Raw genomic sequence first — 16,560 nt, 5'->3', positions numbered from 1 at the left:
CTCTGTGCTGTTTCAAAACTAATGCCTTTCCAATGTCTTCAATTGCATTGAAACCTCAGGTCTCTGTAATATAGAGCCACATTAAATAAAAACTCTTTGTTTTAATAGTCAGGATAGGCTAGGTTATGTTACACTAAGAAGCAACCCACAGATTTCAGTAGTTAGAACAACCCAGGTTCATTTCTCACTCCAGCTGCATGTCCACGGTGGGTTGGTTGTTGCAGCACAGTGGTTCTCATTCCAGGATCCAGGCTGATGGAGCTACTAACTGGAAAATGGTGGTTGCCATGGCAAAGGGAAAGAGGAGCTTCAGCCTGAAAGTGACATAGGTAATTTCTGCTCACATTTCACTGGCCAAAGCAAAACTCATGGTCACACCCAAAATCAGATGGGCAGCAAGATGCATATCCCTAATTTTAATAGGCAAATAAAAAGATCTATAATATAAATAGCATATAATTTATAATTTTTTTTTCTGAGACAGGATCTCACTCTGTCTCTGAGCTAGAATGCAGTGGCATCCTCATAGTTCACCGCAATCTCAAACTCCTGGGCTCAAGCAATCCTCCTGCCTCAGTCTGCTGAGTAGCTAGGACTACAGGCATGCACCCCCACTGCACCCAGCTAATTTTTTCTATTTTTTGTAGAAACAGGGTCTTGCTATGTTGCTCAGGCTGGTCTTGAACTTCTGGCCTCAAAGCGATCCTCCTGCCTCCCAAAGTCCTAGGATTATAGGCATGAGCCATCATGCCTGGCCCAATTTATAATTTTAAAAACTTACATGTGAATAGAACTTTTGAAATTCTTCATCAGGCTTGAAAACAATTTGGTCTTTGTTCTCCTAAGCAGTTTCCACATTATTGCAGTTAAAGGACAAAAGACTATAGTCCCAGAGGAAGATGTCCTAACTCAGTTATAGCGAGAAAAACACACAGACTTCTGAGATGGAAACTAATAAAAATCCATGTGTCATGGATGAGGTTAGTTTTGTAACACAGAGTTTTGGAACAGGTGTGGATTATAGGTGTGTGGAGATATTAAAGGTCTTATCCTTGGGGTGGTCTGACTCCTAAGCCTGTTGTCTTTGGTCATGAGCAGCCTCACCGTACTACCTCAGAGTGCTTACAGATATTATTATTTTATGTGTGTGGTTGAGAAGTACTGGCTAGAACAATGGTTTCTATATTCTACAGACTGATGCTGATCTATGAGCAAGTCTTCACCAGTCCCGAGAAAAATGGAAACGTAGCGAGGTTTGTGTAAATCTAAATGTATTCAATTCAAAGGGTTGTAATTTATTTTGAAAATATGTCCTTACAGTTTTTGAGAGAAAAAAAAATTTTTGGTAAATTAAGAATGCACAGAAATACTGTTTATCACCTGTCAGATTGGCAAAAATTTGAAAGTTTAACAATATACCTTTTTGGTGAGAATGTGGAGAAATAGGCAATTTTCTATGTTGCAGGTGAGAATGCAAAATTATACAACACACGCTGTGTTGATTAATTTCATGTATCAATTTGACTGGATTAATGGATGCCCAGATAACTGGTAAACATTATTTCTGGGAGTGACTGTGAGAGTCCTTCCAGAAAAGATTAGCATTTGGATTAATAGACTGAGTAAAGAAGAGCTCCCTCACCTCAGCAGATTGGTGGCATCACACAATCCACTCAGGGCCCAAATACAATGCAAAGATAGAGGAAAGACGAATTCAATCTTTCTTTCCTGGAGCTAGGACATTCATCTTCTCCTGTCCTTGGACATTGGAGCCCCTAGGTCTCAAGCCTTCAGACTTGGACTGAATTACACCACTGTCTTTCCTGGTTCTCCAGCTTGCAGATGGCATATGGTGGAACTTCCTGGCCTCCATAATTGCTTGAGCCAATTCTCGTAGTAAATCTCTTCTTACATGTATCTGTATGTATCCTATTGGTTCTGTTTATCTGGCTGACCCTAATACATGTATGAAAGAGAATTTGGAAATATCTAGCAAAATTACATTTGTATTTACACTTTGATCCAGCAATCCCTTTGCAGATGCATTTAATATATCACAAAGTTATACTGGCAAAAATATGGAAATATATTTGAACTAAGCAATTAATTGCTGCAGTGTTGTAATTGTAAAATATTGAAAATGTGTATTTTGTTGTGGACTGTTGAATAGGGTATGGTTCATTCAAACAAAATAAGCTGTAAAGGTAAATGAGAAATAACTATATGACTGTTATGGAGTGATTTCTAGGATATATTTGTCAGTTAACAATCAACATGAAAAAAATTATATAGTGCTGATACTGCTTATCTATTAAAGCTGAAGGGAGGGAGAATAAAATTATAGATTTACGCTTATATTTCTAAAATAAAGCTAAATCAAAAACTTAAAAAAAATCAGTATCCTATTGGAAGAGGAGAGGATAGTATAGAAAGGATGGAGATAGTAGCTAGACTTCTCTGTAAATATGATTTGTTTTATAAATTTTATATGATTATGAAACAAAGTTAAAATTATAAATAAATCCCTAAAAATTGGAAGCAAAATGAAACAAATAAATCTATTCTGTATTGAGTAGATTGCATAACCACACAGAGAGGACTATTTCAAGTGCTTTTAAAACATACAAATTTTACTATATATCCCTGTGGTAATACTTTAACAACAACAACAACAACAAAAAACCCTGTAAACTATCATATTGTTGGTGGTAGTGTCAGTATTGTTGTTCTGAGACTATTTTTGTGTTTTGTGGGATAAAGGAAATGATTAATGATTAATCCATGGGGAACCAGGATTTTTGGCATGGGAGAAAGAGATACAAATGTAAGAACAGTGAGATTAATTTAAACATCTTGAATTCTGAATTTGAGTTGAAAGTACCACTACGAACTCACAGTATATTTTATCTTAAAAAAAAAAAAAGAGAGAAAGTATTCCCAGTTTTCTACTGAAAAGCCTTGAAACAAGGACAAAGTAGCAAAGAGCACCCAGATTATGGTCTCTAATTACCACTTCCCACTAAGAGAAGTCAGAGCTTCTTAGAAAAATGGCTGATTCCAGATTAGAGACAGAAAATATACGATTTGAGCCCGGAACATCATGTCATTCAAAAAAGCAAGAAAGTTATCAGGGAATATTGGACTCATTCAAAAAGGCTTATCAACTAAGTTGAACAGTCTTCTGGAAAGAGAGGATAATTTGAACACTATTACTAATACTAACTGCAATGGATTGAAACACATGAAATATGTTTAAATTCATGAGCTCATAAAGACTCACACATCCAAAAATTTCCAACGGACACCTTTGCAGAACTCTTTATTTTGAAAACTGGTAGATAAAGGAAAAGAAACAGAGATTTTTGCCTTTTCTCTATGTGCTATATCTCAGGTAACCAAATAGTTGATGAGAGGAAGTTTCTTTTTATAGAAATTTCCAGCTAGTAAATGAAGAAGGAATAATCAAATTAGAATGTTACTATTTTGCAACCTCTAATAATTAATGGAGATAGTAATGATCATCAATAGCTGGTAACACACAAAAAGCAGAGACATCTACACATTGTGTGCCTTATGACAGGTGTGCATATCCCACCTACGAAATTTGTCTTCTGCCAAAAAAACCTCAAAACTGAATTTGAATCCTCTAGGTCAGTGGCTCTCAACTGGGAAAACTTTGCCCACCAGGAGACATTTGGCAATGTCTAAAGACACTTTTGTTTGTCACAGTTGTGGGAGGAGAGTGCTACTGGCATCTAGTAGGTAGAGCCGAGGGTTGCTGCTAAACATCCTACACTGTATAGGACAGCTCCCCACAGTGAAAGATTATTTGGTCCAAAATTTCAATGGTGCTGAATTTGAGAAATCCTGTTTTAAATCAAATAATAAATTTATATACAATTATACGTACATACAATGGACAGAGGAACATGTCAAATGACATTATAGGAATGCAATCAACAAAATCCAGATTATCGGAAATGCTAAAAGATAGTCAAATTAGTTTCTTTAGCAAATGAATTGCAATGAAAAAGGGGTGGGGAGAGAGAGAGAAAGGAAAATGTGCGAATAGTTAAAAGAGATGTATGAAACAGGTCAAGCAATTGATCCTGATTCAAACAAACTGTAAAAACATTTTAAACCTTTGAATACTTAGTGGATATTTAACAATATTAAGAAATTGTTATCTTTGGAGCTATGATCATTGTATTGTGATTATACTTAAAAGGGGTAATGATCTTTTAGAGATACCTATATATATTGATGTATGTATATTGAAATATTTACTGATAAAATGATTTGATGTTTGGGATTTCCTTCAAAATAATTTAAGGTGGATATGGGTAGATGGATATGGGTACAGGTGAAATAAGATTGCTCATGAGTTAATCATTTTTGAATTGGGTAGATAAGTACATAAGTTCACTTTCTACTTTGGTTTATGTTAAAACCATACACAATAAAAATAAATAAATATTTTAATCATTTTTTATACAATGGTAACAGATGGTAATTTAAAACAATCCTTTACTTTAAAAAGATGGCACCCTCTTGTCAGTGTATTAGTTATCTTCTGCTGTGTAACAAATTGTTCCAAAACTTAGCTGGTTGAAACAACAAAAATTTACTGTCTCACACTGTTTCTGACATCAGGAATCTTCTTGTGATAACAGCACTTTAACCTTCCTTAGGGGAGCCACCCCTCTCCCATGCTCCATTCTTGTAGTTTGAGAGTCACAGATAAGATTTTCTCATAGGAGGTGAGCATGTGACCCAGGTTTGACCAATCAGAATACCATATTCCCCCAGACTACAGTGACTGGTTCAGAAACCAGTATGTGACCCAGGTTGGGCCAATGAGAGACCTAATCCAGATTTCTGGTGCTCTTGGGAAAGAGATGGCTTCTTCCTGTTGTATTTGCTAAGCTACTAGAACATTAGTCTGGACTTTCTAATGACCATCTTTGCCTGTACCTAATCTACTTTTTGTCTCTATAGATTTGCTTATTTTGGACTCTTCCTATAAATGGAATCACACAGTATCTGGGGGTTTTTTGATGAATGACTTGTTTCACATAGCATGTTTACAAGGCTCATCCATGATGTAGTATTTATCAGTGCTCTATTCCTTTCTATTGTCAAGTTATAATCCACTGTATGGATAGATCACATTTTGCTTATCCATTCTTTAGTTGGTGGACATTTAGATATTTCTTCACTTTTAATAAATCAATTCCTTTTTACATCTCAGTATCTTGAAATTTTTGAAATAGTTGTAACGCAAATGATTCTGAATCAAACATTAGAACATGTGATTTGATAAGTGCAAATGTACTAATGTAGACAGTGAATAAAATATGGGAATTTAAGACAGCCCTAAAAAATTGGGAATGTATCATTTATGTAACTATTGATAACCCAATTTCACATTTGTGTATTAGGCATCAGTTCATATTTGAAATTTCATAATTATAAATCATAATGTTTCATAATTATGGTATAATGAATTCAAGATGGGCAACTAGGACCTTAAAAATTCTGCCAAGTTTTTCATTATCTGCTGGTCACCCACTTCTCTTTCACTTTCACAGCCAACAAAGATAGTTTATGGTTGTCTGTGAAGCAAGACTCAAGTTCCTCACCCTGTCCCTCTCCTGAAGGCTCTGAAACAAACACACAGACTTATCCAAATTTTAACATTTTCATTGCTAACAATTCTAGGAAAACAGAGATTAAATATCATAATAAACAGGTCTGCCAGAATCATAAGCAATTTTTAAAAGTATTAGTTATAGTTGTCCCTGGTTGTCATCTAAATATAAATGGGACTCAGGCTGCTGGCTTCCAAATCAATATCCTAACCTTCTTAGATAATTTCTCTTGGGAGAAGAGGATATGTTAGTCATAGAGGGGCTGGAATACATGATCTGGAAGTTTCTTTAAACTCTCTAATTTCCATCAACTTCTCAGTTAACACCTTTTACCATGAGTTTAACTAATCAAGTGTAGAAGGAGCACAGAGTTTGGAAGCCACACAGATGTGGGTTTGAAAGCCAGTGTGTAAATTTTATGTTGCTGTGTAACAAATTTCCACAAACTTAGCGATTTAAAAACACTTACAATTATATCATAGTTTCTGGGAGTCAGGAGTTCAGCCATGGCTTAGCTGGTTCCGTGTTTCAGGGTCCCACAAAGTTGTAATCAAGGTGTCAGCCAGGACTGGGCTCTTATATGGGGGCTCAACTAGGAAGGGGTCCACTTTCCTACTCATGTGGTGGTTGGCAACATTCAGTTCCTTGCAACTGTATGATTCATAGTGGCTTGCTTCTTCAAAGCCAGCAACAAAGGGAGAGTCTGGAGTGATAAGGAATCTTATATAACCAATCTTATAATGTTAGTAGTCAGGGGAGTGACATCCTATTACTCTTGCCTTATTTTATAGGTTAGAAGCAAGTCACAGGCCCTGTGCACACTCAAGGGGAGGGGATTCTACAAGGGCATGAACATTGAGAGGTAAGAATCATCTGTCTGCTACACCTAGATTGCATGGTTCCTAAATTGTATGATCTGTGACAGTTACAAAGCCTCCCTGAGCCTCAGTACCTCATCTGAAATATAATGATGCCAATTATTAATAATAATAAATTTTTATAAAATTAAGTGAATAATGTCTGTGTATCACTTGGCACAGGTCCTAACCACAGGAGTTTAATAAATGCTGTTGTCTATACAATAGCTAATTTATTTAACATGTGAGTCACATTTTTCAACTCCTCTGCCTAAAACTCTAAAGGGCTCTTCATTGCACTTAGAATAAATTTCAACCTCTTTCCTATGGCCTTGAAGGCTCTACATGACCTGACCCCTTGCCTATCCCTCCTACTTTATTTTTTATGACTTGCCTAACACGTCCAGCCACACTCACATTTTTACTGTTTTTTGATCACACCAAGCTTATGCCCTCCTCGGGGCCTTTGTACTTGCTATTCCAGATGTTGAAATGCTCATATTCTAGGGCTTATCATGGCTCGCTTTTACTCATTCCTCAACTCAAATGTTACCTCTCTCATGTGGCTCTTTCTGACCAACCTGCCCATCATCCACCACTCTCTTAGAACTTACCTGTATGGGAGAAACAAACTGCTTTCTTCTCTATACACACAACATTTTTGATACCAGATGTGTGTGGGGTTTTCTCACACCAAGCAAATCTGCAGTTTTCTGTGAACACCAACTGGGTGTCCTACAATTCCATTCAATTCTGACACTATCTACACTACGCTAACTACCTGGAGTTTGTGCAGACCCCACAAGGCAAGGGCTTAGTCCCACAAGATTGCCCCCCACTTCAGATACCAATAGCAAGTGGTAGGTTCCCAGGTGACTCACAACTTCTGTCTGACTTGGCTACAAATCAGAGGTTCCCATGACCCCCGCCCCAGGTTTGATCATTTGTGAGAACAGTTCACAGAGCTCAGGGAGACACGTACTTGACATTTCCTGGTTTATTATAAAAGATATTACAAAGGATACAGATGAACAGCCAGATGAAGAGGTACACAGAGTGAGGTCCAGCAGTGTTCCAAGCACAGAAACTTCTGTCCCCTAGGAGTCGAGGTTCATCAACCTCCCATCACATGAACATGTTCACCAACTGGGAAGCTCTCTGAACCCCTCAGTTTAGGGATTTTTATGGAGGCTTCATCATGTAGGTATGACTGTTTATTAACTCAATCTCCAGCCCATCTCCCCTTCCTGGAGAATGGAGAATGGTGCTGAAATTTCCAAGCTTCTAATCATGGCTTTGTCTTTTTGGGGACAGCTCCCATCCAGAAGCCCATCAAAAGTTGCCTCAGTAGAGCAAAAGATGCTCCTAGCACCCAGGCAATGCCAAGGTATTTAGGAGCTCTGTTTCAGGCACCAGGATCAAAGACCAAATATTAGAACAAAAGATACTCCTATTATTCCTATTGCTTAAGAATTATACGGGTTTTAGCGGCTCTGTGTCAGAAAACGGAGGTAGAGACCAAATATATATATTTCTTGTTATGTCACATCATCACACTCTGAAAATATCCTATTATTTGTTTGAATACTTGTTTATTGTCGGTCTCCCCTAATTGGAATGTAAGGTCTTTGAGGGCAGAGACCTTGTCAGTTTACTTCTCTGTTGTCCTCTCAGTACCTAAAAATAAAACTATTAGTAGGAGTTCAGTACATTTTAGTTTCTCACCTTCTCACAGAATCCCAGAATGTATGTTTTCTTTCTTACTACTATGTTTTTTCTTTCTATTATAATAACAAAAGTTCATATAACAGGCAAGGTAGAGGACCATGATGATCTGGGTATGGAAGAAAAATAGAACATGCAGTTTAAATTGAGCACATGACTGACCAGCTAAAGACCACATTTCCTAACTTCCTGTGCTGCCGAGTATGGCAATGTGACTGGGTACTAGCCAATGGAAGCAGAAGTGATATGTGAACTTCTGGGTAGTCACTTTAAGAAAAGAATGTATGTGCCATTTACTTCCCATCCTCCCATCCCACTGGGCAGAATGTAATCCCACGGTGGAAGCTAGAGCTGCTGTGTTGGACCAGGAGATGGAAGCTGCATTATGAGAATGGCAGAGCAAGAAGATACAAGGATGGAGTCACCTGTATCAGGAAGCTTTGCTGCAGTAACAACCAATCCCCAATTTCCAGAGGGTTATAACAAAAGTTTTTCATTTATAGAATATGTTAGCTGAGTGTTGCTGTGGGTTAGCTATGGATCTTTCCATATTGTCTTCTTCATTTTAGAATGCAGGCCAAAGAAACATTCCCTAATCTGGACATAGTGTCATGGTCAATGGAAAAAGAGCAAGAGAGCTGGTGGAAACATGTAAAGCTCTTAAACCCCCTGCTCAGAAATGACAAACGTCATGTAAGTTTACATGCTATTGGTCAAAGCAAGTCAGACGCAAAGCAAAATACTAATAAGATGGAGATGTACATGCCTCCCACAGATGGATGGTGAGAACCTATGTTTTATAGGTTTGGGAATGCTAATTAGGAGCAACAGTGCAGTTGCTACATCAGCATATCAACTCTAGATGGCTTATGGTTGAGCCACTATTATTTTGGCCTTGTTACAATAGTCAAAGCTGCATTCCAACTGTTATTGAAAAATAGTATTCTCCACAAATAAATTTAGACAATGAAGGGATAGTTTTTAAAGATGTGGAATATAGGGTAGTACCAAAGTGTTATTTAAGTTTTTTTAAAAAATCTGAGAACAGGCCGGGCGCGGTGGCTCATGCCTGTAATCCTAGCACTCTGGGAGGCTGAGGCGGGCGGATTGCTTGAGCCCAGGAGTTTGAGGTTGCTGGGAGCTAGGCTGATGCCATGGCACTCTAGCCCGGGCAACAGAATGAGACTCTGTCTCAAAAAAAAAAAAAAAAAAAAAAAAAAAAATCTGAGAACAACAGGTAAAAATGGAAGAAGGCATCTAACAAGGAAAGGAATAACCTAGCTGAATTCAAATCTCCCAGGAATGTCAAGCACATGTTCAAAATTTTAAAAATTCTAAGAAGTCTACCTTCTTGTCTCTCATCAACAGGGCAGTTGTTGAGTTCTCTGAACAGGCATTTGATTTAGCATCAGTCCTGCTATATCTAGTCTCCCTAGGTAGAAAGAAACAGAAAGGCAGCAATCAGATATATGCAGAATAAAATTTAATTTTATATATTTAAAGTTATTAGGGATATGATCAGTACAATGATGAACATTATTATTCTCTTATATTGAACACCCTGGCTTTGTCCTTATGACTTTCTTTAAATAGAGAAATACGAGGTTTGTCTGGAAAGTATCCAGCCATGTAATATGAAAAATAGAGACATTTATTGAAGAAGATACAAGAAATATAGTGCATAGGACAATGACGCCTCGGTTTCCTTCAAAGTAGGCACCTTGGGACCCCACACAGTTCTCCCTGCGTCTCGTAACCTAACCCACACATATTCAACATTCTTGCGTGTTCTGCTTGTTGCAGGCCTTCCAGAACGTGGATCACTTTCAACAGATTCTTAACTATCTTAGAAGCATTTGTTCCACACTTTTATTTGTGCTGCACTCATTGCATCGTCCCTGAAAGCCTTCTGAATCCAAAGGAATATTCAAGCTTGATGCAAAACTTGATGCAGATCCATTGCTCTACTCGCTCAATCCTTTTGAATGCGATGCCCACGCAGTACACACGGTCACTGAATGGCACCTAGCGTCCCACTGACCAGTACAGTGAGGTCGTGATAGTTCACGTATGCGCATTCCAGTCCACTCGCCTTGGCTGCCAGGTTACATCGATGTTGTGCAAACTGTTCTTGTTATATTAACAGTGGATGGATACTTTCCAGACATCCCTGGTACACTTCAAGACCAGAATGCACTCAGAAGGGCCTTGAAATCCGAAACAAGAAAAGAGAAAGATATGCCTTCCAAATCGCCATGAACATTTATGACAATGATGGGGAAATTTTATTTTTAAGATTGTCAGCTGTACAGAGAAACTACCCAGACAATTTTAATAGCCAATTCCTTCTCCCTCCTTAGGAATAGACTGGAATCTCTTGATCTAAAGTATATCTAGGCCGGGCGTGGTGGCTCACACCTGTAATCCCAGCACTCTGGGAGGCCGAGGCGGGAGGACTGTTTGAGTTCAGGAGCTGGAGACCAGCCCGAGAAAGAGCCAGACCCTATCTCTACGTTTTTAAAAAATAAAAAATATGTATAAAAGTAAAATATATCTAGCATTTGTTCTCCCTTCTTTTTTCATTATTGTCATAATAAAATATGTAACTTAATGCCACATAAATACAAGTCAAATCCAGGATTTCTGTGGTAGTATCCAACATAGCAACTGCTAAATATAGAAAGCTTACCCCTTTACAATTTCATTTACTTATTCAACAAATGTTTATGTAGCACTTATTATGTTCCCAGTATTAGACTAGATATCATTTTTCCTGTTTTATTTTATTTTTTAACCTTCAAGTTACATTTTCTATTGAGATAAAATACACATAAAATTCACAGTTTTAAACATTTCAAAATACACAATTGAGTGGTTTTTATTTTTTTTTAGGGTAGTCACAGTGTTGTGTAACAATCATGACTTTCTTAATTCTCAAACATTTCCATCACCTCAAAATGAAACTTCATGCCTCCCAATTCCATCTTCCCCCCTCCCCTGGGGACCACTACTCTACTTTCTGTCTATATAGATTTGCCTATTCTGTACATTTCATATAAGTGGAATCATACAATACGTGGCCTTTTGTGTCTGGCTTCTTTCATTTAGGATAGTGTTTTCAGGTTCATCTGCATTGTAGATGTATCAATACTTACTCCCCACCCCACCCCTACCCTGTTTTTGAGACAGGGTCTTGCTCTGTTGTCCAGGCTACGGTACAGTGGCATCATCATAGCTCACTGCAACCTCAAACTCCTGGGTTCAAGCAATACTCCTGCTTCATTCAGCCTCCCAAATAGCTGGGACTACAGGTATGTGCCACTCCACTCAGCTAATTTTTTTCTATTTTTTTTTTTTGTGTGTGTGTGTGCAGATGGGATCTCACTGTGTTGCTCAGTCTGGTCTCGAACTCCTCGCCTCAAGTGATCCATCCAAAGTTCTAAGATTATAGGGCTGAGCCACCACACCCAGCCACTTCATCCCTTTTTATGACTGAATTCATTGTATGGATATATAACATTTTATTTATCCACTCCTTAGTTTATGGGTGTTTGGATTGTTTCTGCTTTTGGCTATTATGAAAAATGCTGCTATAAACATTAGTGTACAAGTTATTATGGATGGGAACATGTATTTTTAAGCCTCTTGGTATATCTCTTAGGAGTGGAATGGCTAGGTCATATGGAAATTCTGTTTAACTTTTGAAGAATTGTCATCTGTTTCTACAGTGGCTACAATATTTTACATTGCCTCCAGCAATGTATAAAGGTTGCAATTCCTCCATATCCTCACCAATGCTTATTATTGTGTTTAAGATGGGATATTAGGTTATTGACTTAAGATCTTCTTTTTTAATGTAGGCATTTGTAGCTATAAATTTCCCTCTGAACACTGCTTTTGCTACATCCCATAAATTTTGTTATGTCGTGTTTTAATTCATATTTGTCTCGAAGTATTTTCTAATTTCCCTTGTAATTTTTTCTTTGACTGATTGGTTAAGAGGATGTTGTTTGTAAAACTTCCAAATTTGCTTGTTATTGATTTCTAATTTCATTCTATTGTGACCAGAGAAGATACTTTGTATGATTTAAATCTTTTAAAATTTATTGAGACTTGTTTTTGGCTTAACACCAGTCTATCCTGAAGAATGCTCCATGCGCATTTGGAAGCATGTATATTCTGCTGTTGTTCAGGGGAGTGTTCTATATACATCTGTTGAGTCTAGTTGGTTTATGGTATTGTTTAAATCTTCTATTTTATTATTGATTTTCTGCCTGGTTGTTCTATTCATTATTGAGAGTAGAAGCCTGGGCAAAATAGTGAGACCTCAATTATACAGGAAAATAATTAATAAAAAATTAGCCAGGCATTGTGGTGTGTACCTGTAGTACTAGTTACTTGGGAGGCTGAGGCAGGAGGATCACTGGAGCCCAGGAGTTTGAGGTTACATTGAGCTATGATTGTGCTACTGCACTTTGGTCTGGGCAACAAAGTGAGATTCTGTCTCTATAAAAAAAAAAAAAAAACAGAAAGAAAAAAAAGAAAAAAAGAAGAGAGAGGAGTATTGAAGTTTTCAGCTATTACTATTGTACAATTATCTATTTTTCCTTTCAATTCTGTCAGTTTTTGTTTCATATATTTTGGGACTCTGTTGGTAGAACATATATGTTTATAATTATTATATCTTCTTGATGGATTGATACATTTATCTTTATATTATGTCCATTTTTGTCTGTCATAACAATTTTTACCTTAAAATCTATCTTGTCTGATATCATTTTAGCCTGTCCAGTTCTCTTTTGATTTCTGTTTGCATGGAATATCTTTTCCCACACTTTTACTTTCAACTTATTTGTGTCCTTAAATATAAAATGAATCTTTGGCTTACAGCATATAGTTGAATTATGTGTTTTATTCCATTTACAGTTAGCGTAATTACTGATAAGAAAAGACTTACTTCTGTCATTTTGCTATTTGTTTTTTATATATCTTTATCTTTTTCCCCTTAATTCCTCCATTGATGTCTATTTGTGTTAAATAGATATTTTCTATTATGTCATTTTAATTATTTTGCCATTTATTTTGCTATATATTTTGTAGTTATTTTCTTAGTGGTTGCTCTGGAGATTAACATTAATGTTTTAATTTAAAGCAATCTGGTTCACATTAAATCTAACTTAATTTCACTAATATATAAAAGCTTTACTCTCTGTAGTTCCTTTTCTCCCTCTTATGCTGTTATTGTCACAAACTACACCTTTATATACTGTGTGTCCATCAACATAGATTTATAACTATTATTTTATGCAATTATCTTTTAAATAAAAAAGCAAAAATATGCTAATACTATCATTTGTATTTACCTATTTGGTTACCTTTATTGGTTTTTTAAAATCTTTTCATGTGGTTTCAAGTTACTATCTAGTGTCCTTTCATTTTAGACCAAAGTACTCTCATTAGCATTTCTTGTAGGATAGGTCTGCTAGTGACAAACTTTCTCAGTTTTTGTTTACTGGGAGTGTCTTTCTCTTTCATTTTTTATTTAATCACTCAATCAATCAATTAATTAATTTTGTGGAGATGGGGTCTCTCTATGTTGCCCAGGGTGGACTCGAACTCCTAGGCTCAAGTGATCCTCCAACCTCAGCCTCCTGAGTAGTGGGGACTGCAGACATGCACCACTGTGCCCAGCTTTCCTTTCCTTTATTATTTTTGTTTGTTTTAGAGACAGGGTCTTACTCTCTCATACAGGCTGGAGTATAGTGACATGATTTTAGCTCACTACAGCCTGAAATTCCTGGCCTCAAGCGATCCTCCTGCCTTTGCCTCCCAATGTGCTGGGATTACAGGTATGAGTCGCTGCACTCAGTCTTTCCTTCATTTTTGAAGGAATGGTTTTGTTGGACAGAGAATTCTTGGGTGACAGTCTTTTTTTTTTCTTTTAGCACTTTGAATATGTCTTCCCACTTGTTTTTGGCCTCCACATTTCCTAATGAGAAATCCGCTACTAATCTTATTGAAGATCCATTGTGCACAGTGAGTGGCTTCTCTCGTGCTGCTTTCAAGACTCTCTGCCTTTCAACAGTTTGATGTTGTGTCTTGGTGTGGATTTCTTTGAGTTTATCCTATTTGGAATTTGTTGAACTTCTTAGATATGTAGATTCATGTAGTTAATCAAATTTGGGAAGTTTTGGCCCACTATTTCTTCAAATATTCTTTCTGTCTCTTTCTTTCTTTCTCTCTCTCTCTCCTTTTTTTTGGAGGGGGGTGGTCTTGCTCTGTCACCCAAGCTAGAGTGCAGTGGCATCATCATAACACACCACAACCTCAGACTCCTGGGCTCAAGTGATCCTCCTGCCTCAGCCTCCGGAGTAGCTGGGACTACAAGCATATGGCACCACACCTGGCTAATTTTTCTATTTTTTATAGAGACAAGGTCTTGCTCTTGCTCAGACTATTCTTGAACTCCTGATCTCAAGCAATCCTCCCACCTCAGCCTCCCAGAGTACTTTTTTTCTTTCTTTAATTTTTTAAAGTTTCTCAAAGTGTGTGATTCTTAGGTCAGAAGCATCAACATCTCCTGGGAAGTTGTTAGAAATGTAAATTTTCAATCCCTACCCCAGATGTACTGAAGAAACTCTGAGTATGAAGCCCAGCAATCTGAGTTTTAACTAGCCCTCTAGGCAATTTTAATGCATGTTAAAGTTTGACAAATGATTTAGACACTTTTGAGTTCACTGATGTTAAAAGAAACACTTTAGACACATTAAATTTAACAGAGTTTAATTGAGCAAAGAACAATTTGTGAATTGGGCAGCCCCTTGAACCAGAATAGATTCAGAGAGACTCTGAAGTTGCCACATGGTCAGAGAGGATTTATGGACAGAAAAAAGAAAATGATGTACAGGAAACAGAAGTGAGGTACAGAAAGAGCCAGATTGGTTACAGCTTGGTGTAACTTAAGGTATGTAAGAAGGCAGCTTTAGGCTAAACTTAATTTAACAATGATTTAGCCTAGCCATGTGTCTTTCAATTAATTGATTAAGTGATTAATTCTAGTCGCACTTTTCTTGAACTCCTAATAGGTGCTAAGCACTGGGGATACAATAAGATATTATTTCTGCTCTAAATGATAGGCCATAGTATAGTCCCTGCCCTCACTGGACCACAAAGTGTTATTAGAGAGGTTCCCACATAAACAGATTGTAAAAGGGTATAATATGGAAAAATGTAGTTGCGAATATTTATTGTGGAGACCCAGAGGAGGAGCACTGAACACAGAAATTCATCCTAAAGCCAGAGCACAGTAAACATTAGTTCCAGGCTGTGGTAGAAAAAAACCCTTGGATTTATGATGGCTTGAACAAAGAGATGATGAGATAGCAGGGTAGGTGGAAGTGTGGTCTTGAGCAACTTTCTCTGTGGACTGGGGAGAATTCATTTATATTCCAGTCCCTAGATCCAATGCCCTGTGGCTTTATTAATATGGAAGTATTTGTGGAAGTTATTAAAAAGCAAAGCATGTTATTTATAATTTAGTGTAAAAGAAGATTCTACAATCAGATTTAAAAAATTGTAATGAACAATTTCAAACACAAATAAAAGTAGAGCGAATTGTTTCCTAACCCCCTATTTACTTACAATTCAACTTTTGAGCTGGTTGGTGTGAGGACCAAACTAGAGATAGTGTATGTATTAATAAATTCCTTGCATAGACCCTTATACAGTCTCTCAGCAGACCTTTGATAATCTTATGCAAGATGTTTCTTGTGGTTTGCTAATTCAGAACTATGCAGGCAAGGGAATTAAGCAGTATGTAGTTCTATTTTATCTAAATTGAAACAATACAAAATGCACACAGTGAGTCCATTTCAGTTATTTATTACTGTGTAACTAACCACCCCCAATCCCACAGCTTAAAAAGTAACAATCATTTATCTAGTTCAGGGCTATGCAATTTGGGCAGAGCTCAGTGGGAACAGCTCATCTGTGTTCCACATGGCATCAGCCAGGGTGGCAACAAAGAATGGTCAGAGGCTGGCTGGGGACTGGAATCATCCGAAGGCTTGCTCACTATCTTATCTGGCAGTTGATGCTGGCTGTCAGCTGGAACAGCTAGCTTACTCTTTCTGCGTGCTCTGTCTGGCATGGCAGCTTCATGGTAGCTAGACTTCTAATCGAAGGTTTATGGTTCCAAACATATATATGGAAGTCTGGCTACCATGAAGCTGCCATGCCAGAGAGAACCTTCAATAAGAAGCAGAGAGAGAGAGAGAGAGAGAGAAGGAAGAGGAGGAGGAGGAAAGAAGAGAGAGTGTTCACAAGCA

Source organism: Lemur catta, chromosome 10, assembly GCF_020740605.2.
Source record: "Lemur catta isolate mLemCat1 chromosome 10, mLemCat1.pri, whole genome shotgun sequence".
Classification (NCBI taxonomy): domain Eukaryota; kingdom Metazoa; phylum Chordata; class Mammalia; order Primates; family Lemuridae; genus Lemur; species Lemur catta.
The sequence above is the reverse complement of the archived record's forward strand: the minus strand, read 5'-3'. Positions refer to the sequence as shown.